Genomic DNA, 23,122 nt, shown 5'->3' with positions numbered 1-23,122 from the left:
GCATTAGGGCGTGGCTACGTCGTGGTTGACAGGTTGGTCGGTTCACAGGTTCAGGCGACGCCTGATGCCCACATAAGTAGAATCCGTGTAGAACAAGTGCAACATTGCATCAGTAAGAACAATGCATCGCTTCAATATGTTATCAAAAGAAGCCTTGCAGGAGTTATAGTTTCATTTGACAATAGAGGAAGCTCCGCACTAGGCAGAGCATGAAAAAATTAACAAGAACTCAGATTGGTCCTCTCCACGGAAATCTTTAGTAAAAGGCGAAAGATTTATACGATCTGAAGAGAAACGTGAGTGTACTGCCCCTTTCTTGCCACTATGGGGGTACTCATTCACTTACATACACCCTGCTGTGACGGTGGCACTTCAATCATGAACTAGTCTATAAATGACAGGAACGTCTGTCTGTCTGTCTGTCTGTCTGTTATTCGCACATCTCTCGAACCGTTCATCTGATTTATTTCAAACTTGACAGGTGTCTTGCTACGGGCTCCAGTAAGTGCGGTGCCAAGTTTGACGTTGTTTGGATAAGGAATGTAAAATATATAGATACATATATGGGTAAAAGAAGCACGCATTTGCTGTTGCCGCTTCAGCCGCTGGCCACTCCCCCTCTCACACAGCACAGTGAGCACAGCGCGGGACCTAACGTGCGCTCTTGCTTGCACGCTCCAGATTTTGCTGGCGTCAAAGAACCGCTATATTGATTAGAGTTTGGTCGTCTGAATTTGTAGTGAAAACACACACTAAAACCGATTATGCACAGGCACTAGTAGGATACTTTATATTTCACATGAATAGAAGCCCCGCAAATAGCAGGGCATCAAAAAATTCATAAAAACTCATGTTGTTCCTCTCCACGGAAATCTTTAGTAAAAGGCGAAAGATTTATACGATCTGAAGAGAATGAGCGTATTGCTTCTTTGCAGGAACTGTAAGGGGACTCTGTCACTGATATACAGCCTTCAGTGAGGGTGCTGCGGATCGTCCAGGCGGGGGTTTCCGGTCCTCTGAAATGAGGCCGACGCGGAAGTAACTTACAACTGCATTCTATCAAAAGGCCACCAGGGGGCCACCGTTTTGGTGTCAAAAGGACTTCCGTCTCAATACAAGTCAATGGAGAATTCACCAACTTCTCACTTGATTTCTAACCTCAGTAAACGTTTCCAAAATGTGTTTATGGTCTCAATCGCTAGTTTAAAGCCTTCTTCAATGCAGTATGATGTTCATTTGTGGAATTTTGGCCTCCTTGATTTTATATTTGACGATAAAGCAGGGTATGCATTAGGGCGTGGCTACGTCGTGGTTGACAGGTTGGTCGGTTCACAGGTTCAGGCGACGCCTGATGCCCACATAAGTAGAATCCGTGTAGAACAAGTGCAACATTGCATCAGTAAGAACAATGCATCGCTTCAATATGTTATCAAAAGAAGCCTTGCAGGAGTTATAGTTTCATTTGACAATAGAGGAAGCTCCGCACTAGGCAGGGCATGAAAAAATTAACGAGAACTCAGATTGTTCCTCTCCACGGAAATCTTTAGTAAAAGGCGAAAGATTTATACGATCTGAAGAGAAACGTGAGTGTACTGCCCCTTTCTTGCCACTATGGGGGTACTCATTCACTTACATACACCCTGCTGTGACGGTGGCACTTCAATCATGAACTAGTCTATAAATGACAGGAACGTCTGACTGTCTGTCTGTCTGTCTTTTATTCGCATATCTCTCGAACCGTTCATCTGATTTATTTCAAACTTGACAGGTGTCTTGCTACGGGCTCCAGTAAGTGCAGTGCCAAGTTTGACGTTGTTTGGATAAGGAATGTAAAAGATATAGATACATATATGGGTAAAAGAAGCACGCATTTGCTGTTGCCGCTTCAGCTGCTGGCCACTCCCCCTCTCACACAGCACACTGAGCACAGCGCGGGACCTAACGTGCGCTCTTGCTTGCACGCTCCAGATTTTGCTGGCGTCAAAGAACCGCTATATTGATTAGAGTTTGGTCGTCTGAATTTGTAGTGAAAACACACGCTAAAACCGATTATGCACAGGCACTAGTAGGATACTTTATATTTCACATGAATAGAAGCCCCGCAAATAGCAGGGCATCAAAAAATTCATAAAAACTCATGTTGTTCCTCTCCACGGAAATCTTTAGTAAAAGGCGAAAGATTTATACGATCTGAAGAGAAACATGAGCGTATTGCTTCTTTGCAGGAACTGTAAGGGGAGTCTGTCACTGATATACAGCCTTCAGTGAGGGTGCTGCGGATCGTCCAGGCGGGGGTTTCCGGTCCTCTGAAATGAGGCCGACGCGGAAGTAACTTACAACTGCATTCTATCAAAAGGCCACCAGGGGGCCACCGTTTTGGTGTCAAAAGGACTTCCGTCTCAATACAAGTCAATGGAGAATTCACCAACTTCTCACTTGATTTCTAACCTCAGTAAACGTTTCCAAAATGTGTTTATGGTCTCAATCGCTAGTTTAAAGCCTTCTTCAATGCAGTATGATGTTCATTTGTGGAATTTTGGCCTCCTTGATTTTATATTTGACGATAAAGCAGGGTATGCATTAGGGCGTGGCTACGTCGTGGTTGACAGGTTGGTCGGTTCACAGGTTCAGGCGACGCCTGATGCCCACATAAGTAGAATCCGTGTAGAACAAGTGCAACATTGCATCAGTAAGAACAATGCATCGCTTCAATATGTTATCAAAAGAAGCCTTGCAGGAGTTATAGTTTCATTTGACAATAGAGGAAGCTCCGCACTAGGCAGAGCATGAAAAAATTAACGAGAACTCAGATTGTTCCTCTCCACGGAAATCTTTAGTAAAAGGCGAAAGATTTATACGATCTGAAGAGAAACGTGAGTGTACTGCCCCTTTCTTGCCACTATGGGGGTACTCATTCACTTACATACACCCTGCTGTGACGGTGGCACTTCAATCATGAACTAGTCTATAAATGACAGGAACGTCTGTCTGTCTGTCTGTCTGTCTGTCTGTTATTCGCACATCTCTCGAACCATTCATCTGATTTATTTCAAACTTGACAGGTGTCTTGCTACGGGCTCCAGTAAGTGCGGTGCCAAGTTTGACGTTGTTTGGATAAGGAATGTAAAATATATAGATACATATATGGGTAAAAGAAGCACGCATTTGCTGTTGCCGCTTCAGCCGCTGGCCACTCCCCCTCTCACACAGCACACTGAGCACAGCGCGGGACCTAACGTGCGCTCTTGCTTGCACGCTCCAGATTTTGCTGGCGTCAAAGAACCGCTATATTGATTAGAATTTGGTCGTCTGAATTTGTAGTGAAAACACACGCTAAAACCGATTATGCACAGGCACTAGTAGGATACTTTATATTTCACATGAATAGAAGCCCCGCAAATAGCAGGGCATCAAAAAATTCATAAAAACTCATGTTGTTCCTCTCCACGGAAATCTTTAGTAAAAGGCGAAAGATTTATACGATCTGAAGAGAAACATGAGCGTATTGCTTCTTTGCAGGAACTGTAAGGGCAATCTGTCACTGATATACAGCCTTCAGTGAGGGTGCTGCGGATCGTCCAGGCGGGGGTTTCCGGTCCTCTGAAATGAGGCCGACGCGGAAGTAACTTACAACTGCATTCTATCAAAAGGCCACCAGGGGGCCACCGTTTTGGTGTCAAAAGGACTTCCGTCTCAATACAAGTCAATGGAGAATTCACCAACTTCTCACTTGATTTCTAACCTCAGTAAACGTTTCCAAAATGTGTTTATGGTCTCAATCGCTAGTTTAAAGCCTTCTTCAATGCAGTATGATGTTCATTTGTGGAATTTTGGCCTCCTTGATTTTATATTTGACGATAAAGCAGGGTATGCATTAGGGCGTGGCTACGTCGTGGTTGACAGGTTGGTCGGTTCACAGGTTCAGGCGACGCCTGATGCCCACATAAGTAGAATCCGTGTAGAACAAGTGCAACATTGCATCAGTAAGAACAATGCATCGCTTCAATATGTTATCAAAAGAAGCCTTGCAGGAGTTATAGTTTCATTTGACAATAGAGGAAGCTCCGCACTAGGCAGGGCATGAAAAAATTAACGAGAACTCAGATTGTTCCTCTCCACGGAAATCTTTAGTAAAAGGCGAAAGATTTATACGATCTGAAGAGAAACGTGAGTGTACTGCCCCTTTCTTGCCACTATGGGGGTACTCATTCACTTACATACACCCTGCTGTGACGGTGGCACTTCAATCATGAACTAGTCTATAAATGACAGGAACGTCTGACTGTCTGTCTGTCTGTCTTTTATTCGCATATCTCTCGAACCGTTCATCTGATTTATTTCAAACTTGACAGGTGTCTTGCTACGGGCTCCAGTAAGTGCAGTGCCAAGTTTGACGTTGTTTGGATAAGGAATGTAAAAGATATAGATACATATATGGGTAAAAGAAGCACGCATTTGCTGTTGCCGCTTCAGCTGCTGGCCACTCCCCCTCTCACACAGCACACTGAGCACAGCGCGGGACCTAACGTGCGCTCTTGCTTGCACGCTCCAGATTTTGCTGGCGTCAAAGAACCGCTATATTGATTAGAGTTTGGTCGTCTGAATTTGTAGTGAAAACACACGCTAAAACCGATTATGCACAGGCACTAGTAGGATACTTTATATTTCACATGAATAGAAGCCCCGCAAATAGCAGGGCATCAAAAAATTCATAAAAACTCATGTTGTTCCTCTCCACGGAAATCTTTAGTAAAAGGCGAAAGATTTATACGATCTGAAGAGAAACATGAGCGTATTGCTTCTTTGCAGGAACTGTAAGGGGAGTCTGTCACTGATATACAGCCTTCAGTGAGGGTGCTGCGGATCGTCCAGGCGGGGGTTTCCGGTCCTCTGAAATGAGGCCGACGCGGAAGTAACTTACAACTGCATTCTATCAAAAGGCCACCAGGGGGCCACCGTTTTGGTGTCAAAAGGACTTCCGTCTCAATACAAGTCAATGGAGAATTCACCAACTTCTCACTTGATTTCTAACCTCAGTAAACGTTTCCAAAATGTGTTTATGGTCTCAATCGCTAGTTTAAAGCCTTCTTCAATGCAGTATGATGTTCATTTGTGGAATTTTGGCCTCCTTGATTTTATATTTGACGATAAAGCAGGGTATGCATTAGGGCGTGGCTACGTCGTGGTTGACAGGTTGGTCGGTTCACAGGTTCAGGCGACGCCTGATGCCCACATAAGTAGAATCCGTGTAGAACAAGTGCAACATTGCATCAGTAAGAACAATGCATCGCTTCAATATGTTATCAAAAGAAGCCTTGCAGGAGTTATAGTTTCATTTGACAATAGAGGAAGCTCCGCACTAGGCAGAGCATGAAAAAATTAACGAGAACTCAGATTGTTCCTCTCCACGGAAATCTTTAGTAAAAGGCGAAAGATTTATACGATCTGAAGAGAAACGTGAGTGTACTGCCCCTTTCTTGCCACTATGGGGGTACTCATTCACTTACATACACCCTGCTGTGACGGTGGCACTTCAATCATGAACTAGTCTATAAATGACAGGAACGTCTGTCTGTCTGTCTGTCTGTCTGTCTGTCTGTTATTCGCACATCTCTCGAACCATTCATCTGATTTATTTCAAACTTGACAGGTGTCTTGCTACGGGCTCCAGTAAGTGCGGTGCCAAGTTTGACGTTGTTTGGATAAGGAATGTAAAATATATAGATACATATATGGGTAAAAGAAGCACGCATTTGCTGTTGCCGCTTCAGCCGCTGGCCACTCCCCCTCTCACACAGCACACTGAGCACAGCGCGGGACCTAACGTGCGCTCTTGCTTGCACGCTCCAGATTTTGCTGGCGTCAAAGAACCGCTATATTGATTAGAATTTGGTCGTCTGAATTTGTAGTGAAAACACACGCTAAAACCGATTATGCACAGGCACTAGTAGGATACTTTATATTTCACATGAATAGAAGCCCCGCAAATAGCAGGGCATCAAAAAATTCATAAAAACTCATGTTGTTCCTCTCCACGGAAATCTTTAGTAAAAGGCGAAAGATTTATACGATCTGAAGAGAAACATGAGCGTATTGCTTCTTTGCAGGAACTGTAAGGGCAATCTGTCACTGATATACAGCCTTCAGTGAGGGTGCTGCGGATCGTCCAGGCGGGGGTTTCCGGTCCTCTGAAATGAGGCCGACGCGGAAGTAACTTACAACTGCATTCTATCAAAAGGCCACCAGGGGGCCACCGTTTTGGTGTCAAAAGGACTTCCGTCTCAATACAAGTCAATGGAGAATTCACCAACTTCTCACTTGATTTCTAACCTCAGTAAACGTTTCCAAAATGTGTTTATGGTCTCAATCGCTAGTTTAAAGCCTTCTTCAATGCAGTATGATGTTCATTTGTGGAATTTTGGCCTCCTTGATTTTATATTTGACGATAAAGCAGGGTATGCATTAGGGCGTGGCTACGTCGTGGTTGACAGGTTGGTCGGTTCACAGGTTCAGGCGACGCCTGATGCCCACATAAGTAGAATCCGTGTAGAACAAGTGCAACATTGCATCAGTAAGAACAATGCATCGCTTCAATATGTTATCAAAAGAAGCCTTGCAGGAGTTATAGTTTCATTTGACAATAGAGGAAGCTCCGCACTAGGCAGAGCATGAAAAAATTAACGAGAACTCAGATTGTTCCTCTCCACGGAAATCTTTAGTAAAAGGCGAAAGATTTATACGATCTGAAGAGAAACGTGAGTGTACTGCCCCTTTCTTGCCACTATGGGGGTACTCATTCACTTACATACACCCTGCTGTGACGGTGGCACTTCAATCATGAACTAGTCTATAAATGACAGGAACGTCTGACTGTCTGTCTGTCTGTCTGTCTGTCTGTTATTCGCACATCTCTCGAACCGTTCATCTGATTTATTTCAAACTTGACAGGTGTCTTGCTACGGGCTCCAGTAAGTGCGGTGCCAAGTTTGACGTTGTTTGGATAAGGAATGTAAAATATATAGATACATATATGGGTAAAAGAAGCACGCATTTGCTGTTGCCGCTTCAGCCGCTGGCCACTCCCCCTCTCACACAGCACAGTGAGCACAGCGCGGGACCTAACGTGCGCTCTTGCTTGCACGCTCCAGATTTTGCTGGCGTCAAAGAACCGCTATATTGATTAGAGTTTGGTCGTCTGAATTTGTAGTGAAAACACACGCTAAAACCGATTATGCACAGGCACTAGTAGGATACTTTATATTTCACATGAATAGAAGCCCCGCAAATAGCAGGGCATCAAAAAATTCATAAAAACTCATGTTGTTCCTCTCCACGGAAATCTTTAGTAAAAGGCGAAAGATTTATACGATCTGAAGAGAAACATGAGCGTATTGCTTCTTTGCAGGAACTGTAAGGGGAGTCTGTCACTGATATACAGCCTTCAGTGAGGGTGCTGCGGATCGTCCAGGCGGGGGTTTCCGGTCCTCTGAAATGAGGCCGACGCGGAAGTAACTTACAACTGCATTCTATCAAAAGGCCACCAGGGGGCCACCGTTTTGGTGTCAAAAGGACTTCCGTCTCAATACAAGTCAATGGAGAATTCACCAACTTCTCACTTGATTTCTAACCTCAGTAAACGTTTCCAAAATGTGTTTATGGTCTCAATCGCTAGTTTAAAGCCTTCTTCAATGCAGTATGATGTTCATTTGTGGAATTTTGGCCTCCTTGATTTTATATTTGACGATAAAGCAGGGTATGCATTAGGGCGTGGCTACGTCGTGGTTGACAGGTTGGTCGGTTCACAGGTTCAGGCGACGCCTGATGCCCACATAAGTAGAATCCGTGTAGAACAAGTGCAACATTGCATCAGTAAGAACAATGCATCGCTTCAATATGTTATCAAAAGAAGCCTTGCAGGAGTTATAGTTTCATTTGACAATAGAGGAAGCTCCGCACTAGGCAGAGCATGAAAAAATTAACGAGAACTCAGATTGTTCCTCTCCACGGAAATCTTTAGTAAAAGGCGAAAGATTTATACGATCTGAAGAGAAACGTGAGTGTACTGCCCCTTTCTTGCCACTATGGGGGTACTCATTCACTTACATACACCCTGCTGTGACGGTGGCACTTCAATCATGAACTAGTCTATAAATGACAGGAACGTCTGACTGTCTGTCTGTCTGTCTGTCTGTCTGTTATTCGCACATCTCTCGAACCGTTCATCTGATTTATTTCAAACTTGACAGGTGTCTTGCTACGGGCTCCAGTAAGTGCGGTGCCAAGTTTGACGTTGTTTGGATAAGGAATGTAAAATATATAGATACATATATGGGTAAAAGAAGCACGCATTTGCTGTTGCCGCTTCAGCCGCTGGCCACTCCCCCTCTCACACAGCACAGTGAGCACAGCGCGGGACCTAACGTGCGCTCTTGCTTGCACGCTCCAGATTTTGCTGGCGTCAAAGAACCGCTATATTGATTAGAGTTTGGTCGTCTGAATTTGTAGTGAAAACACACGCTAAAACCGATTATGCACAGGCACTAGTAGGATACTTTATATTTCACATGAATAGAAGCCCCGCAAATAGCAGGGCATCAAAAAATTCATAAAAACTCATGTTGTTCCTCTCCACGGAAATCTTTAGTAAAAGGCGAAAGATTTATACGATCTGAAGAGAAACATGAGCGTATTGCTTCTTTGCAGGAACTGTAAGGGGAGTCTGTCACTGATATACAGCCTTCAGTGAGGGTGCTGCGGATCGTCCAGGCGGGGGTTTCCGGTCCTCTGAAATGAGGCCGACGCGGAAGTAACTTACAACTGCATTCTATCAAAAGGCCACCAGGGGGCCACCGTTTTGGTGTCAAAAGGACTTCCGTCTCAATACAAGTCAATGGAGAATTCACCAACTTCTCACTTGATTTCTAACCTCAGTAAACGTTTCCAAAATGTGTTTATGGTCTCAATCGCTAGTTTAAAGCCTTCTTCAATGCAGTATGATGTTCATTTGTGGAATTTTGGCCTCCTTGATTTTATATTTGACGATAAAGCAGGGTATGCATTAGGGCGTGGCTACGTCGTGGTTGACAGGTTGGTCGGTTCACAGGTTCAGGCGACGCCTGATGCCCACATAAGTAGAATCCGTGTAGAACAAGTGCAACATTGCATCAGTAAGAACAATGCATCGCTTCAATATGTTATCAAAAGAAGCCTTGCAGGAGTTATAGTTTCATTTGACAATAGAGGAAGCTCCGCACTAGGCAGAGCATGAAAAAATTAACGAGAACTCAGATTGTTCCTCTCCACGGAAATCTTTAGTAAAAGGCGAAAGATTTATACGATCTGAAGAGAAACGTGAGTGTACTGCCCCTTTCTTGCCACTATGGGGGTACTCATTCACTTACATACACCCTGCTGTGACGGTGGCACTTCAATCATGAACTAGTCTATAAATGACAGGAACGTCTGACTGTCTGTCTGTCTGTCTTTTATTCGCACATCTCTCGAACCGTTCATCTGATTTATTTCAAACTTGACAGGTGTCTTGCTACGGGCTCCAGTAAGTGCGGTGCCAAGTTTGACGTTGTTTGGATAAGGAATGTAAAAGATATAGATACATATATGGGTAAAAGAAGCACGCATTTGCTGTTGCCGCTTCAGCTGCTGGCCACTCCCCCTCTCACACAGCACACTGAGCACAGCGCGGGACCTAACGTGCGCTCTTGCTTGCACGCTCCAGATTTTGCTGGCGTCAAAGAACCGCTATATTGATTAGAGTTTGGTCGTCTGAATTTGTAGTGAAAACACACGCTAAAACCGATTATGCACAGGCACTAGTAGGATACTTTATATTTCACATGAATAGAAGCCCCGCAAATAGCAGGGCATCAAAAAATTCATAAAAACTCATGTTGTTCCTCTCCACGGAAATCTTTAGTAAAAGGCGAAAGATTTATACGATCTGAAGAGAAACATGAGCGTATTGCTTCTTTGCAGGAACTGTAAGGGGACTCTGTCACTGATATACAGCCTTCAGTGAGGGTGCTGCGGATCGTCCAGGCGGGGGTTTCCGGTCCTCTGAAATGAGGCCGACGCGGAAGTAACTTACAACTGCATTCTATCAAAAGGCCACCAGGGGGCCACCGTTTTGGTGTCAAAAGGACTTCCGTCTCAATACAAGTCAATGGAGAATTCACCAACTTCTCACTTGATTTCTAACCTCAGTAAACGTTTCCAAAATGTTTTTATGGTCTCAATCGCTAGTTTAAAGCCATCTTCAATGCAGTATGATGTTCATTTGTGGAATTTTGGCCTCCTTGATTTTATATTTGACGATACAGCAGGGTATGCATTAGGGCGTGGCTACGTCGTGGTTGACAGGTTGGTCGGTTCACAGGTTCAGGCGACGCCTGATGCCCACATAAGTAGAATCCGTGTAGAACAAGTGCAACATTGCATCAGTAAGAACAATGCATCGCTTTAATATGTTATCAAAAGAAGCCTTGCAGGAGTTATAGTTTCATTTGACAATAGAGGAAGCTCCGCACTAGGCAGAGCATGAAAAAATTAACGAGAACTCAGATTGTTCCTCTCCACGGAAATCTTTAGTAAAAGGCGAAAGATTTATACGATCTGAAGAGAAACGTGAGTGTACTGCCCCTTTCTTGCCACTATGGGGGTACTCATTCACTTACATACACCCTGCTGTGACGGTGGCACTTCAATCATGAACTAGTCTATAAATGACAGGAACGTCTGACTGTCTGTCTGTCTGTCTGTCTGTCTGTCTGTCTGTTATTCGCACATCTCTCGAACCGTTCATCTGATTTATTTCAAACTTGACAGGTGTCTTGCTACGGGCTCCAGTAAGTGCGGTGCCAAGTTTGACGTTGTTTGGATAAGGAATGTAAAATATATAGATACATATATGGGTAAAAGAAGCACGCATTTGCTGTTGCCGCTTCAGCCGCTGGCCACTCCCCCTCTCACACAGCACAGTGAGCACAGCGCGGGACCTAACGTGCGCTCTTGCTTGCACGCTCCAGATTTTGCTGGCGTCAAAGAACCGCTATATTGATTAGAGTTTGGTCGTCTGAATTTGTAGTGAAAACACACACTAAAACCGATTATGCACAGGCACTAGTAGGATACTTTATATTTCACATGAATAGAAGCCCCGCAAATAGCAGGGCATCAAAAAATTCATAAAAACTCATGTTGTTCCTCTCCACGGAAATCTTTAGTAAAAGGCGAAAGATTTATACGATCTGAAGAGAAACATGAGCGTATTGCTTCTTTGCAGGAACTGTAAGGGGACTCTGTCACTGATATACAGCCTTCAGTGAGGGTGCTGCGGATCGTCCAGGCGGGGGTTTCCGGTCCTCTGAAATGAGGCCGACGCGGAAGTAACTTACAACTGCATTCTATCAAAAGGCCACCAGGGGGCCACCGTTTTGGTGTCAAAAGGACTTCCGTCTCAATACAAGTCAATGGAGAATTCACCAACTTCTCACTTGATTTCTAACCTCAGTAAACGTTTCCAAAATGTGTTTATGGTCTCAATCGCTAGTTTAAAGCCTTCTTCAATGCAGTATGATGTTCATTTGTGGAATTTTGGCCTCCTTGATTTTATATTTGACGATAAAGCAGGGTATGCATTAGGGCGTGGCTACGTCGTGGTTGACAGGTTGGTCGGTTCACAGGTTCAGGCGACGCCTGATGCCCACATAAGTAGAATCCGTGTAGAACAAGTGCAACATTGCATCAGTAAGAACAATGCATCGCTTCAATATGTTATCAAAAGAAGCCTTGCAGGAGTTATAGTTTCATTTGACAATAGAGGAAGCTCCGCACTAGGCAGAGCATGAAAAAATTAACGAGAACTCAGATTGTTCCTCTCCACGGAAATCTTTAGTAAAAGGCGAAAGATTTATACGATCTGAAGAGAAACGTGAGTGTACTGCCCCTTTCTTGCCACTATGGGGGTACTCATTCACTTACATACACCCTGCTGTGACGGTGGCACTTCAATCATGAACTAGTCTATAAATGACAGGAACGTCTGTCTGTCTGTCTGTCTGTCTGTCTGTTATTCGCACATCTCTCGAACCATTCATCTGATTTATTTCAAACTTGACAGGTGTCTTGCTACGGGCTCCAGTAAGTGCGGTGCCAAGTTTGACGTTGTTTGGATAAGGAATGTAAAATATATAGATACATATATGGGTAAAAGAAGCACGCATTTGCTGTTGCCGCTTCAGCCGCTGGCCACTCCCCCTCTCACACAGCACACTGAGCACAGCGCGGGACCTAACGTGCGCTCTTGCTTGCACGCTCCAGATTTTGCTGGCGTCAAAGAACCGCTATATTGATTAGAATTTGGTCGTCTGAATTTGTAGTGAAAACACACGCTAAAACCGATTATGCACAGGCACTAGTAGGATACTTTATATTTCACATGAATAGAAGCCCCGCAAATAGCAGGGCATCAAAAAATTCATAAAAACTCATGTTGTTCCTCTCCACGGAAATCTTTAGTAAAAGGCGAAAGATTTATACGATCTGAAGAGAAACATGAGCGTATTGCTTCTTTGCAGGAACTGTAAGGGCAATCTGTCACTGATATACAGCCTTCAGTGAGGGTGCTGCGGATCGTCCAGGCGGGGGTTTCCGGTCCTCTGAAATGAGGCCGACGCGGAAGTAACTTACAACTGCATTCTATCAAAAGGCCACCAGGGGGCCACCGTTTTGGTGTCAAAAGGACTTCCGTCTCAATACAAGTCAATGGAGAATTCACCAACTTCTCACTTGATTTCTAACCTCAGTAAACGTTTCCAAAATGTGTTTATGGTCTCAATCGCTAGTTTAAAGCCTTCTTCAATGCAGTATGATGTTCATTTGTGGAATTTTGGCCTCCTTGATTTTATATTTGACGATAAAGCAGGGTATGCATTAGGGCGTGGCTACGTCGTGGTTGACAGGTTGGTCGGTTCACAGGTTCAGGCGACGCCTGATGCCCACATAAGTAGAATCCGTGTAGAACAAGTGCAACATTGCATCAGTAAGAACAATGCATCGCTTCAATATGTTATCAAAAGAAGCCTTGCAGGAGTTATAGTTTCATTTGACAATAGAGGAAGCTCCGCACTAGGCAGAGCATGAAAAAATTAACGAGAACTCAGATTGTTCCTCTCCACGGAAATCTTTAGTAAAAGGCGAAAGATTTATACGATCTGAAGAGAAACGTGAGTGTACTGCCCCTTTCTTGCCACTATGGGGGTACTCATTCACTTACATACACCCTGCTGTGACGGTGGCACTTCAATCATGAACTAGTCTATAAATGACAGGAACGTCTGACTGTCTGTCTGTCTGTCTGTCTGTCTGTTATTCGCACATCTCTCGAACCGTTCATCTGATTTATTTCAAACTTGACAGGTGTCTTGCTACGGGCTCCAGTAAGTGCGGTGCCAAGTTTGACGTTGTTTGGATAAGGAATGTAAAATATATAGATACATATATGGGTAAAAGAAGCACGCATTTGCTGTTGCCGCTTCAGCCGCTGGCCACTCCCCCTCTCACACAGCACAGTGAGCACAGCGCGGGACCTAACGTGCGCTCTTGCTTGCACGCTCCAGATTTTGCTGGCGTCAAAGAACCGCTATATTGATTAGAGTTTGGTCGTCTGAATTTGTAGTGAAAACACACGCTAAAACCGATTATGCACAGGCACTAGTAGGATACTTTATATTTCACATGAATAGAAGCCCCGCAAATAGCAGGGCATCAAAAAATTCATAAAAACTCATGTTGTTCCTCTCCACGGAAATCTTTAGTAAAAGGCGAAAGATTTATACGATCTGAAGAGAAACATGAGCGTATTGCTTCTTTGCAGGAACTGTAAGGGGAGTCTGTCACTGATATACAGCCTTCAGTGAGGGTGCTGCGGATCGTCCAGGCGGGGGTTTCCGGTCCTCTGAAATGAGGCCGACGCGGAAGTAACTTACAACTGCATTCTATCAAAAGGCCACCAGGGGGCCACCGTTTTGGTGTCAAAAGGACTTCCGTCTCAATACAAGTCAATGGAGAATTCACCAACTTCTCACTTGATTTCTAACCTCAGTAAACGTTTCCAAAATGTGTTTATGGTCTCAATCGCTAGTTTAAAGCCTTCTTCAATGCAGTATGATGTTCATTTGTGGAATTTTGGCCTCCTTGATTTTATATTTGACGATAAAGCAGGGTATGCATTAGGGCGTGGCTACGTCGTGGTTGACAGGTTGGTCGGTTCACAGGTTCAGGCGACGCCTGATGCCCACATAAGTAGAATCCGTGTAGAACAAGTGCAACATTGCATCAGTAAGAACAATGCATCGCTTCAATATGTTATCAAAAGAAGCCTTGCAGGAGTTATAGTTTCATTTGACAATAGAGGAAGCTCCGCACTAGGCAGAGCATGAAAAAATTAACGAGAACTCAGATTGTTCCTCTCCACGGAAATCTTTAGTAAAAGGCGAAAGATTTATACGATCTGAAGAGAAACGTGAGTGTACTGCCCCTTTCTTGCCACTATGGGGGTACTCATTCACTTACATACACCCTGCTGTGACGGTGGCACTTCAATCATGAACTAGTCTATAAATGACAGGAACGTCTGACTGTCTGTCTGTCTGTCTGTCTGTCTGTTATTCGCACATCTCTCGAACCGTTCATCTGATTTATTTCAAACTTGACAGGTGTCTTGCTACGGGCTCCAGTAAGTGCGGTGCCAAGTTTGACGTTGTTTGGATAAGGAATGTAAAATATATAGATACATATATGGGTAAAAGAAGCACGCATTTGCTGTTGCCGCTTCAGCCGCTGGCCACTCCCCCTCTCACACAGCACAGTGAGCACAGCGCGGGACCTAACGTGCGCTCTTGCTTGCACGCTCCAGATTTTGCTGGCGTCAAAGAACCGCTATATTGATTAGAGTTTGGTCGTCTGAATTTGTAGTGAAAACACACGCTAAAACCGATTATGCACAGGCACTAGTAGGATACTTTATATTTCACATGAATAGAAGCCCCGCAAATAGCAGGGCATCAAAAAATTCATAAAAACTCATGTTGTTCCTCTCCACGGAAATCTTTAGTAAAAGGCGAAAGATTTATACGATCTGAAGAGAAACATGAGCGTATTGCTTCTTTGCAGGAACTGTAAGGGGAGTCTGTCACTGATATACAGCCTTCAGTGAGGGTGCTGCGGATCGTCCAGGCGGGGGTTTCCGGTCCTCTGAAATGAGGCCGACGCGGAAGTAACTTACAACTGCATTCTATCAAAAGGCCACCAGGGGGCCACCGTTTTGGTGTCAAAAGGACTTCCGTCTCAATACAAGTCAATGGAGAATTCACCAACTTCTCACTTGATTTCTAACCTCAGTAAACGTTTCCAAAATGTGTTTATGGTCTCAATCGCTAGTTTAAAGCCTTCTTCAATGCAGTATGATGTTCATTTGTGGAATTTTGGCCTCCTTGATTTTATATTTGACGATAAAGCAGGGTATGCATTAGGGCGTGGCTACGTCGTGGTTGACAGGTTGGTCGGTTCACAGGTTCAGGCGACGCCTGATGCCCACATAAGTAGAATCCGTGTAGAACAAGTGCAACATTGCATCAGTAAGAACAATGCATCGCTTCAATATGTTATCAAAAGAAGCCTTGCAGGAGTTTTAGTTTCATTTGACAATAGAGTAAGCTCCGCACTAGGCAGAGCATGAAAAAATTAACGAGAACTCAGATTGTTCCTCTCCACGGAAATCTTTAGTAAAAGGCGAAAGATTTATACGATCTGAAGAGAAACGTGAGTGTACTGCCCCTTTCTTGCCACTATGGGGGTACTCATTCACTTACATACACCCTGCTGTGACGGTGGCACTTCAATCATGAACTAGTCTATAAATGACAGGAACGTCTGTCTGTCTGTCTGTCTGTCTGTCTGTCTGTCTGTCTGTCTGTTATTCGCACATCTCTCGAACCATTCATCTGATTTATTTCAAACTTGACAGGTGTCTTGCTACGGGCTCCAGTAAGTGCGGTGCCAAGTTTGACGTTGTTTGGATAAGGAATGTAAAATATATAGATACATATATGGGTAAAAGAAGCCCGCATTTGCTGTTGCCGCTTCAGCCGCTGGCCACTCCCCCTCTCACACAGCACACTGAGCACAGCGCGGGACCTAACGTGCGCTCTTGCTTGCACGCTCCAGATTTTGCTGGCGTCAAAGAACCGCTATATTGATTAGAATTTGGTCGTCTGAATTTGTAGTGAAAACACACGCTAAAACCGATTATGCACAGGCACTAGTAGGATACTTTATATTTCACATGAATAGAAGCCCCGCAAATAACAGGGCATCAAAAAATTCATAAAAACTCATGTTGTTCCTCTCCACGGAAATCTTTAGTAAAAGGCGAAAGAATTATACGATCTGAAGAGAAACATGAGCGTATTGCTTCTTTGCAGGAACTGTAAGGGGAATCTGTCACTGATATACAGCCTTCAGTGAGGGTGCTGCGGATCGTCCAGGCGGGGGTTTCCGGTCCTCTGAAATGAGGCCGACGCGGAAGTAACTTACAACTGCATTCTATCAAAAGGCCACCAGGGGGCCACCGTTTTGGTGTCAAAAGGACTTCCGTCTCAATACAAGTCAATGGAGAATTCACCAACTTCTCACTTGATTTCTAACCTCAGTAAACGTTTCCAAAATGTGTTTATGGTCTCAATCGCTAGTTTAAAGCCTTCTTCAATGCAGTATGATGTTCATTTGTGGAATTTTGGCCTCCTTGATTTTATATTTGACGATAAAGCAGGGTATGCATTAGGGCGTGGCTACGTCGTGGTTGACAGGTTGGTCGGTTCACAGGTTCAGGCGACGCCTGATGCCCACATAAGTAGAATCCGTGTAGAACAAGTGCAACATTGCATCAGTAAGAACAATGCATCGCTTCAATATGTTATCAAAAGAAGCCTTGCAGGAGTTATAGTTTCATTTGACAATAGAGGAAGCTCCGCACTAGGCAGAGCATGAAAAAATTAACGAGAACTCAGATTGTTCCTCTCCACGGAAATCTTTAGTAAAAGGCGAAAGATTTATACGATCTGAAGAGAAACGTGAGTGTACTGCCCCTTTCTTGCCACTATGGGGGTACTCATTCACTTACATACACCCTGCTGTGACGGTGGCACTTCAATCATGAACTAGTCTATAAATGACAGGAACGTCTGACTGTCTGTCTGTCTGTCTGTCTGTCTGTTATTCGCACATCTCTCGAACCGTTCATCTGATTTATTTCAAACTTGACAGGTGTCTTGCTACGGGCTCCAGTAAGTGCGGTGCCAAGTTTGACGTTGTTTGGATAAGGAATGTAAAATATATAGATACATATATGGGTAAAAGAAGCACGCATTTGCTGTTGCCGCTTCAGCCGCTGGCCACTCCCCCTCTCACACAGCACAGTGAGCACAGCGCGGGACCTAACGTGCGCTCTTGCTTGCACGCTCCAGATTTTGCTGGCGTCAAAGAACCGCTATATTGATTAGAGTTTGGTCGTCTGAATTTGTAGTGAAAACACACGCTAAAACCGATTATGCACAGGCACTAGTAGGATACTTTATATTTCACATGAATAGAAGCCCCGCAAATAGCAGGGCATCAAAAAATTCATAAAAACTCATGTTGCTCCTCTCCACGGAAATCTTTAGTAAAAGGCGAAAGATTTATACGATCTGAAGAGAAACATGAGCGTATTGCTTCTTTGCAGGAACTGTAAGGGGAGTCTGTCACTGATATACAGCCTTCAGTGAGGGTGCTGCGGATCGTCCAGGCGGGGGTTTCCGGTCCTCTGAAATGAGGCCGACGCGGAAGTAACTTACAACTGCATTCTATCAAAAGGCCACCAGGGGGCCACCGTTTTGGTGTCAAAAGGACTTCCGTCTCAATACAAGTCAATGGAGAATTCACCAACTTCTCACTTGATTTCTAACCTCAGTAAACGTTTCCAAAATGTGTTTATGGTCTCAATCGCTAGTTTAAAGCCTTCTTCAATGCAGTATGATGTTCATTTGTGGAATTTTGGCCTCCTTGATTTTATATTTGACGATAAAGCAGGGTATGCATTAGGGCGTGGCTACGTCGTGGTTGACAGGTTGGTCGGTTCACAGGTTCAGGCGACGCCTGATGCCCACATAAGTAGAATCCGTGTAGAACAAGTGCAACATTGCATCAGTAAGAACAATGCATCGCTTCAATATGTTATCAAAAGAAGCCTTGCAGGAGTTATAGTTTCATTTGACAATAGAGGAAGCTCCGCACTAGGCAGAGCATGAAAAAATTAACGAGAACTCAGATTGTTCCTCTCCACGGAAATCTTTAGTAAAAGGCGAAAGATTTATACGATCTGAAGAGAAACGTGAGTGTACTGCCCCTTTCTTGCCACTATGGGGGTACTCATTCACTTACATACACCCTGCTGTGACGGTGGCACTTCAATCATGAACTAGTCTATAAATGACAGGAACGTCTGTCTGTCTGTCTGTCTGTCTGTCTGTCTGTCTGTCTGTCTGTCTGTCTGTTATTCGCACATCTCTCGAACCATTCATCTGATTTATTTCAAACTTGACAGGTGTCTTGCTACGGGCTCCAGTAAGTGCGGTGCCAAGTTTGACGTTGTTTGGATAAGGAATGTAAAATATATAGATACATATATGGGTAAAAGAAGCACGCATTTGCTGTTGCCGCTTCAGCCGCTGGCCACTCCCCCTCTCACACAGCACACTGAGCACAGCGCGGGACCTAACGTGCGCTCTTGCTTGCACGCTCCAGATTTTGCTGGCGTCAAAGAACCGCTATATTGATTAGAATTTGGTCGTCTGAATTTGTAGTGAAAACACACGCTAAAACCGATTATGCACAGGCACTAGTAGGATACTTTATATTTCACATGAATAGAAGCCCCGCAAATAGCAGGGCATCAAAAAATTCATAAAAACTCATGTTGTTCCTCTCCACGGAAATCTTTAGTAAAAGGCGAAAGATTTATACGATCTGAAGAGAAACATGAGCGTATTGCTTCTTTGCAGGAACTGTAAGGGGAATCTGTCACTGATATACAGCCTTCAGTGAGGGTGCTGCGGATCGTCCAGGCGGGGGTTTCCGGTCCTCTGAAATGAGGCCGACGCGGAAGTAACTTACAACTGCATTCTATCAAAAGGCCACCAGGGGGCCACCGTTTTGGTGTCAAAAGGACTTCCGTCTCAATACAAGTCAATGGAGAATTCACCAACTTCTCACTTGATTTCTAACCTCAGTAAACGTTTCCAAAATGTGTTTATGGTCTCAATCGCTAGTTTAAAGCCTTCTTCAATGCAGTATGATGTTCATTTGTGGAATTTTGGCCTCCTTGATTTTATATTTGACGATAAAGCAGGGTATGCATTAGGGCGTGGCTACGTCGTGGTTGACAGGTTGGTCGGTTCACAGGTTCAGGCGACGCCTGATGCCCACATAAGTAGAATCCGTGTAGAACAAGTGCAACATTGCATCAGTAAGAACAATGCATCGCTTCAATATGTTATCAAAAGAAGCCTTGCAGGAGTTATAGTTTCATTTGACAATAGAGGAAGCTCCGCACTAGGCAGAGCATGAAAAAATTAACGAGAACTCAGATTGTTCCTCTCCACGGAAATCTTTAGTAAAAGGCGAAAGATTTATACGATCTGAAGAGAAACGTGAGTGTACTGCCCCTTTCTTGCCACTATGGGGGTACTCATTCACTTACATACACCCTGCTGTGACGGTGGCACTTCAATCATGAACTAGTCTATAAATGACAGGAACGTCTGACTGTCTGTCTGTCTGTCTTTTATTCGCATATCTCTCGAACCGTTCATCTGATTTATTTCAAACTTGACAGGTGTCTTGCTACGGGCTCCAGTAAGTGCGGTGCCAAGTTTGACGTTGTTTGGATAAGGAATGTAAAATATATAGATACATATATGGGTAAAAGAAGCACGCATTTGCTGTTGCCGCTTCAGCCGCTGGCCACTCCCCCTCTCACACAGCACAGTGAGCACAGCGCGGGACCTAACGTGCGCTCTTGCTTGCACGCTCCAGATTTTGCTGGCGTCAAAGAACCGCTATATTGATTAGAGTTTGGTCGTCTGAATTTGTAGTGAAAACACACGCTAAAACCGATTATGCACAGGCACTAGTAGGATACTTTATATTTCACATGAATAGAAGCCCCGCAAATAGCAGGGCATCAAAAAATTCATAAAAACTCATGTTGCTCCTCTCCACGGAAATCTTTAGTAAAAGGCGAAAGATTTATACGATCTGAAGAGAAACATGAGCGTATTGCTTCTTTGCAGGAACTGTAAGGGGAGTCTGTCACTGATATACAGCCTTCAGTGAGGGTGCTGCGGATCGTCCAGGCGGGGGTTTCCGGTCCTCTGAAATGAGGCCGACGCGGAAGTAACTTACAACTGCATTCTATCAAAAGGCCACCAGGGGGCCACCGTTTTGGTGTCAAAAGGACTTCCGTCTCAATACAAGTCAATGGAGAATTCACCAACTTCTCACTTGATTTCTAACCTCAGTAAACGTTTCCAAAATGTGTTTATGGTCTCAATCGCTAGTTTAAAGCCTTCTTCAATGCAGTATGATGTTCATTTGTGGAATTTTGGCCTCCTTGATTTTATATTTGACGATAAAGCAGGGTATGCATTAGGGCGTGGCTACGTCGTGGTTGACAGGTTGGTCGGTTCACAGGTTCAGGCGACGCCTGATGCCCACATAAGTAGAATCCGTGTAGAACAAGTGCAACATTGCATCAGTAAGAACAATGCATCGCTTCAATATGTTATCAAAAGAAGCCTTGCAGGAGTTATAGTTTCATTTGACAATAGAGGAAGCTCCGCACTAGGCAGAGCATGAAAAAATTAACGAGAACTCAGATTGTTCCTCTCCACGGAAATCTTTAGTAAAAGGCGAAAGATTTATACGATCTGAAGAGAAACGTGAGTGTACTGCCCCTTTCTTGCCACTATGGGGGTACTCATTCACTTACATACACCCTGCTGTGACGGTGGCACTTCAATCATGAACTAGTCTATAAATGACAGGAACGTCTGTCTGTCTGTCTGTCTGTCTGTCTGTCTGTCTGTCTGTCTGTCTGTTATTCGCACATCTCTCGAACCATTCATCTGATTTATTTCAAACTTGACAGGTGTCTTGCTACGGGCTCCAGTAAGTGCGGTGCCAAGTTTGACGTTGTTTGGATAAGGAATGTAAAATATATAGATACATATATGGGTAAAAGAAGCACGCATTTGCTGTTGCCGCTTCAGCCGCTGGCCACTCCCCCTCTCACACAGCACACTGAGCACAGCGCGGGACCTAACGTGCGCTCTTGCTTGCACGCTCCAGATTTTGCTGGCGTCAAAGAACCGCTATATTGATTAGAATTTGGTCGTCTGAATTTGTAGTGAAAACACACGCTAAAACCGATTATGCACAGGCACTAGTAGGATACTTTATATTTCACATGAATAGAAGCCCCGCAAATAGCAGGGCATCAAAAAATTCATAAAAACTCATGTTGTTCCTCTCCACGGAAATCTTTAGTAAAAGGCGAAAGATTTATACGATCTGAAGAGAAACATGAGCGTATTGCTTCTTTGCAGGAACTGTAAGGGGAATCTGTCACTGATATACAGCCTTCAGTGAGGGTGCTGCGGATCGTCCAGGCGGGGGTTTCCGGTCCTCTGAAATGAGGCCGACGCGGAAGTAACTTACAACTGCATTCTATCAAAAGGCCACCAGGGGGCCACCGTTTTGGTGTCAAAAGGACTTCCGTCTCAATACAAGTCAATGGAGAATTCACCAACTTCTCACTTGATTTCTAACCTCAGTAAACGTTTCCAAAATGTGTTTATGGTCTCAATCGCTAGTTTAAAGCCTTCTTCAATGCAGTATGATGTTCATTTGTGGAATTTTGGCCTCCTTGATTTTATATTTGACGATAAAGCAGGGTATGCATTAGGGCGTGGCTACGTCGTGGTTGACAGGTTGGTCGGTTCACAGGTTCAGGCGACGCCTGATGCCCACATAAGTAGAATCCGTGTAGAACAAGTGCAACATTGCATCAGTAAGAACAATGCATCGCTTCAATATGTTATCAAAAGAAGCCTTGCAGGAGTTATAGTTTCATTTGACAATAGAGGAAGCTCCGCACTAGGCAGAGCATGAAAAAATTAACGAGAACTCAGATTGTTCCTCTCCACGGAAATCTTTAGTAAAAGGCGAAAGATTTATACGATCTGAAGAGAAACGTGAGTGTACTGCCCCTTTCTTGCCACTATGGGGGTACTCATTCACTTACATACACCCTGCTGTGACGGTGGCACTTCAATCATGAACTAGTCTATAAATGACAGGAACGTCTGACTGTCTGTCTGTCTGTCTTTTATTCGCATATCTCTCGAACCGTTCATCTGATTTATTTCAAACTTGACAGGTGTCTTGCTACGGGCTCCAGTAAGTGCGGTGCCAAGTTTGACGTTGTTTGGATAAGGAATGTAAAATATATAGATACATATATGGGTAAAAGAAGCACGCATTTGCTGTTGCCGCTTCAGCCGCTGGCCACTCCCCCTCTCACACAGCACAGTGAGCACAGCGCGGGACCTAACGTGCGCTCTTGCTTGCACGCTCCAGATTTTGCTGGCGTCAAAGAACCGCTATATTGATTAGAGTTTGGTCGTCTGAATTTGTAGTGAAAACACACGCTAAAACCGATTATGCACAGGCACTAGTAGGATACTTTATATTTCACATGAATAGAAGCCCCGCAAATAGCAGGGCATCAAAAAATTCATAAAAACTCATGTTGCTCCTCTCCACGGAAATCTTTAGTAAAAGGCGAAAGATTTATACGATCTGAAGAGAAACATGAGCGTATTGCTTCTTTGCAGGAACTGTAAGGGGAGTCTGTCACTGATATACAGCCTTCAGTGAGGGTGCTGCGGATCGTCCAGGCGGGGGTTTCCGGTCCTCTGAAATGAGGCCGACGCGGAAGTAACTTACA

The 23,122-nt window shown here is 44.3% G+C and overlaps 36 non-coding genes across 36 annotated transcripts; all 36 read right to left on the bottom strand.

Annotated features, from left to right (window-relative positions):
* Positions 1–189: 189 nt before the first annotated feature.
* On the bottom strand, positions 190–304 carry LOC134004051 (U5 spliceosomal RNA). Its single transcript, XR_009927781.1, has one exon. It is a non-coding gene; the product is annotated as a U5 spliceosomal RNA (small nuclear RNA).
* Positions 305–808: 504 nt separating this feature from the next.
* LOC134004055 (U5 spliceosomal RNA) lies at positions 809–919 on the bottom strand. The gene has a single exon (XR_009927785.1). It is a non-coding gene; the product is annotated as a U5 spliceosomal RNA (small nuclear RNA).
* Positions 920–1,476: 557 nt separating this feature from the next.
* LOC134004059 (U5 spliceosomal RNA) lies at positions 1,477–1,591 on the bottom strand. The gene has a single exon (XR_009927789.1). It is a non-coding gene; the product is annotated as a U5 spliceosomal RNA (small nuclear RNA).
* A 504-nt stretch (positions 1,592–2,095) lies between these two features.
* On the bottom strand, positions 2,096–2,209 carry LOC134003938 (U5 spliceosomal RNA). The gene has a single exon (XR_009927675.1). It is a non-coding gene; the product is annotated as a U5 spliceosomal RNA (small nuclear RNA).
* A 557-nt stretch (positions 2,210–2,766) lies between these two features.
* Positions 2,767–2,881, bottom strand: LOC134004044 (U5 spliceosomal RNA). The gene has a single exon (XR_009927774.1). It is a non-coding gene; the product is annotated as a U5 spliceosomal RNA (small nuclear RNA).
* Positions 2,882–3,389: 508 nt separating this feature from the next.
* LOC134003937 (U5 spliceosomal RNA) lies at positions 3,390–3,503 on the bottom strand. The gene has a single exon (XR_009927674.1). It is a non-coding gene; the product is annotated as a U5 spliceosomal RNA (small nuclear RNA).
* Positions 3,504–4,060: 557 nt separating this feature from the next.
* LOC134004058 (U5 spliceosomal RNA) lies at positions 4,061–4,175 on the bottom strand. The gene has a single exon (XR_009927788.1). It is a non-coding gene; the product is annotated as a U5 spliceosomal RNA (small nuclear RNA).
* A 504-nt stretch (positions 4,176–4,679) lies between these two features.
* Positions 4,680–4,793, bottom strand: LOC134003936 (U5 spliceosomal RNA). The gene has a single exon (XR_009927673.1). It is a non-coding gene; the product is annotated as a U5 spliceosomal RNA (small nuclear RNA).
* Positions 4,794–5,350: 557 nt separating this feature from the next.
* Positions 5,351–5,465, bottom strand: LOC134004042 (U5 spliceosomal RNA). Its single transcript, XR_009927772.1, has one exon. It is a non-coding gene; the product is annotated as a U5 spliceosomal RNA (small nuclear RNA).
* Positions 5,466–5,977: 512 nt separating this feature from the next.
* LOC134003935 (U5 spliceosomal RNA) lies at positions 5,978–6,091 on the bottom strand. The gene has a single exon (XR_009927672.1). It is a non-coding gene; the product is annotated as a U5 spliceosomal RNA (small nuclear RNA).
* Positions 6,092–6,648: 557 nt separating this feature from the next.
* On the bottom strand, positions 6,649–6,763 carry LOC134004040 (U5 spliceosomal RNA). Its single transcript, XR_009927771.1, has one exon. It is a non-coding gene; the product is annotated as a U5 spliceosomal RNA (small nuclear RNA).
* A 512-nt stretch (positions 6,764–7,275) lies between these two features.
* LOC134003934 (U5 spliceosomal RNA) lies at positions 7,276–7,389 on the bottom strand. The gene has a single exon (XR_009927671.1). It is a non-coding gene; the product is annotated as a U5 spliceosomal RNA (small nuclear RNA).
* A 557-nt stretch (positions 7,390–7,946) lies between these two features.
* On the bottom strand, positions 7,947–8,061 carry LOC134004039 (U5 spliceosomal RNA). The gene has a single exon (XR_009927770.1). It is a non-coding gene; the product is annotated as a U5 spliceosomal RNA (small nuclear RNA).
* A 512-nt stretch (positions 8,062–8,573) lies between these two features.
* LOC134003933 (U5 spliceosomal RNA) lies at positions 8,574–8,687 on the bottom strand. The gene has a single exon (XR_009927670.1). It is a non-coding gene; the product is annotated as a U5 spliceosomal RNA (small nuclear RNA).
* Positions 8,688–9,244: 557 nt separating this feature from the next.
* LOC134004038 (U5 spliceosomal RNA) lies at positions 9,245–9,359 on the bottom strand. The gene has a single exon (XR_009927769.1). It is a non-coding gene; the product is annotated as a U5 spliceosomal RNA (small nuclear RNA).
* Positions 9,360–9,863: 504 nt separating this feature from the next.
* Positions 9,864–9,977, bottom strand: LOC134003932 (U5 spliceosomal RNA). Its single transcript, XR_009927669.1, has one exon. It is a non-coding gene; the product is annotated as a U5 spliceosomal RNA (small nuclear RNA).
* A 557-nt stretch (positions 9,978–10,534) lies between these two features.
* Positions 10,535–10,649, bottom strand: LOC134004037 (U5 spliceosomal RNA). The gene has a single exon (XR_009927768.1). It is a non-coding gene; the product is annotated as a U5 spliceosomal RNA (small nuclear RNA).
* Positions 10,650–11,169: 520 nt separating this feature from the next.
* On the bottom strand, positions 11,170–11,283 carry LOC134003930 (U5 spliceosomal RNA). Its single transcript, XR_009927667.1, has one exon. It is a non-coding gene; the product is annotated as a U5 spliceosomal RNA (small nuclear RNA).
* A 557-nt stretch (positions 11,284–11,840) lies between these two features.
* Positions 11,841–11,955, bottom strand: LOC134004035 (U5 spliceosomal RNA). The gene has a single exon (XR_009927766.1). It is a non-coding gene; the product is annotated as a U5 spliceosomal RNA (small nuclear RNA).
* A 508-nt stretch (positions 11,956–12,463) lies between these two features.
* Positions 12,464–12,577, bottom strand: LOC134003929 (U5 spliceosomal RNA). The gene has a single exon (XR_009927666.1). It is a non-coding gene; the product is annotated as a U5 spliceosomal RNA (small nuclear RNA).
* Positions 12,578–13,134: 557 nt separating this feature from the next.
* On the bottom strand, positions 13,135–13,249 carry LOC134004034 (U5 spliceosomal RNA). Its single transcript, XR_009927765.1, has one exon. It is a non-coding gene; the product is annotated as a U5 spliceosomal RNA (small nuclear RNA).
* Positions 13,250–13,761: 512 nt separating this feature from the next.
* LOC134003928 (U5 spliceosomal RNA) lies at positions 13,762–13,875 on the bottom strand. Its single transcript, XR_009927665.1, has one exon. It is a non-coding gene; the product is annotated as a U5 spliceosomal RNA (small nuclear RNA).
* A 557-nt stretch (positions 13,876–14,432) lies between these two features.
* Positions 14,433–14,547, bottom strand: LOC134004033 (U5 spliceosomal RNA). The gene has a single exon (XR_009927764.1). It is a non-coding gene; the product is annotated as a U5 spliceosomal RNA (small nuclear RNA).
* A 512-nt stretch (positions 14,548–15,059) lies between these two features.
* Positions 15,060–15,173, bottom strand: LOC134003927 (U5 spliceosomal RNA). The gene has a single exon (XR_009927664.1). It is a non-coding gene; the product is annotated as a U5 spliceosomal RNA (small nuclear RNA).
* Positions 15,174–15,730: 557 nt separating this feature from the next.
* On the bottom strand, positions 15,731–15,845 carry LOC134004032 (U5 spliceosomal RNA). The gene has a single exon (XR_009927763.1). It is a non-coding gene; the product is annotated as a U5 spliceosomal RNA (small nuclear RNA).
* Positions 15,846–16,369: 524 nt separating this feature from the next.
* On the bottom strand, positions 16,370–16,483 carry LOC134003965 (U5 spliceosomal RNA). The gene has a single exon (XR_009927700.1). It is a non-coding gene; the product is annotated as a U5 spliceosomal RNA (small nuclear RNA).
* Positions 16,484–17,040: 557 nt separating this feature from the next.
* On the bottom strand, positions 17,041–17,155 carry LOC134004031 (U5 spliceosomal RNA). The gene has a single exon (XR_009927762.1). It is a non-coding gene; the product is annotated as a U5 spliceosomal RNA (small nuclear RNA).
* A 512-nt stretch (positions 17,156–17,667) lies between these two features.
* On the bottom strand, positions 17,668–17,781 carry LOC134003958 (U5 spliceosomal RNA). The gene has a single exon (XR_009927693.1). It is a non-coding gene; the product is annotated as a U5 spliceosomal RNA (small nuclear RNA).
* A 557-nt stretch (positions 17,782–18,338) lies between these two features.
* LOC134004030 (U5 spliceosomal RNA) lies at positions 18,339–18,453 on the bottom strand. The gene has a single exon (XR_009927761.1). It is a non-coding gene; the product is annotated as a U5 spliceosomal RNA (small nuclear RNA).
* A 532-nt stretch (positions 18,454–18,985) lies between these two features.
* LOC134003926 (U5 spliceosomal RNA) lies at positions 18,986–19,099 on the bottom strand. The gene has a single exon (XR_009927663.1). It is a non-coding gene; the product is annotated as a U5 spliceosomal RNA (small nuclear RNA).
* Positions 19,100–19,656: 557 nt separating this feature from the next.
* Positions 19,657–19,771, bottom strand: LOC134004029 (U5 spliceosomal RNA). The gene has a single exon (XR_009927760.1). It is a non-coding gene; the product is annotated as a U5 spliceosomal RNA (small nuclear RNA).
* Positions 19,772–20,275: 504 nt separating this feature from the next.
* On the bottom strand, positions 20,276–20,389 carry LOC134003957 (U5 spliceosomal RNA). Its single transcript, XR_009927692.1, has one exon. It is a non-coding gene; the product is annotated as a U5 spliceosomal RNA (small nuclear RNA).
* Positions 20,390–20,946: 557 nt separating this feature from the next.
* Positions 20,947–21,061, bottom strand: LOC134004028 (U5 spliceosomal RNA). The gene has a single exon (XR_009927759.1). It is a non-coding gene; the product is annotated as a U5 spliceosomal RNA (small nuclear RNA).
* A 528-nt stretch (positions 21,062–21,589) lies between these two features.
* LOC134004101 (U5 spliceosomal RNA) lies at positions 21,590–21,703 on the bottom strand. Its single transcript, XR_009927830.1, has one exon. It is a non-coding gene; the product is annotated as a U5 spliceosomal RNA (small nuclear RNA).
* Positions 21,704–22,260: 557 nt separating this feature from the next.
* LOC134004027 (U5 spliceosomal RNA) lies at positions 22,261–22,375 on the bottom strand. Its single transcript, XR_009927758.1, has one exon. It is a non-coding gene; the product is annotated as a U5 spliceosomal RNA (small nuclear RNA).
* A 504-nt stretch (positions 22,376–22,879) lies between these two features.
* LOC134003955 (U5 spliceosomal RNA) lies at positions 22,880–22,993 on the bottom strand. Its single transcript, XR_009927691.1, has one exon. It is a non-coding gene; the product is annotated as a U5 spliceosomal RNA (small nuclear RNA).
* Between the last annotated feature and the right edge of the window lie 129 nt (positions 22,994–23,122).

This window comes from Scomber scombrus, chromosome 21, assembly GCF_963691925.1.
Source record: "Scomber scombrus chromosome 21, fScoSco1.1, whole genome shotgun sequence".
NCBI lineage: Eukaryota > Metazoa > Chordata > Actinopteri > Scombriformes > Scombridae > Scomber > Scomber scombrus.
Note: the sequence above shows the minus strand (reverse complement) of the source record. Positions and strands in the feature narration are given on the sequence as shown.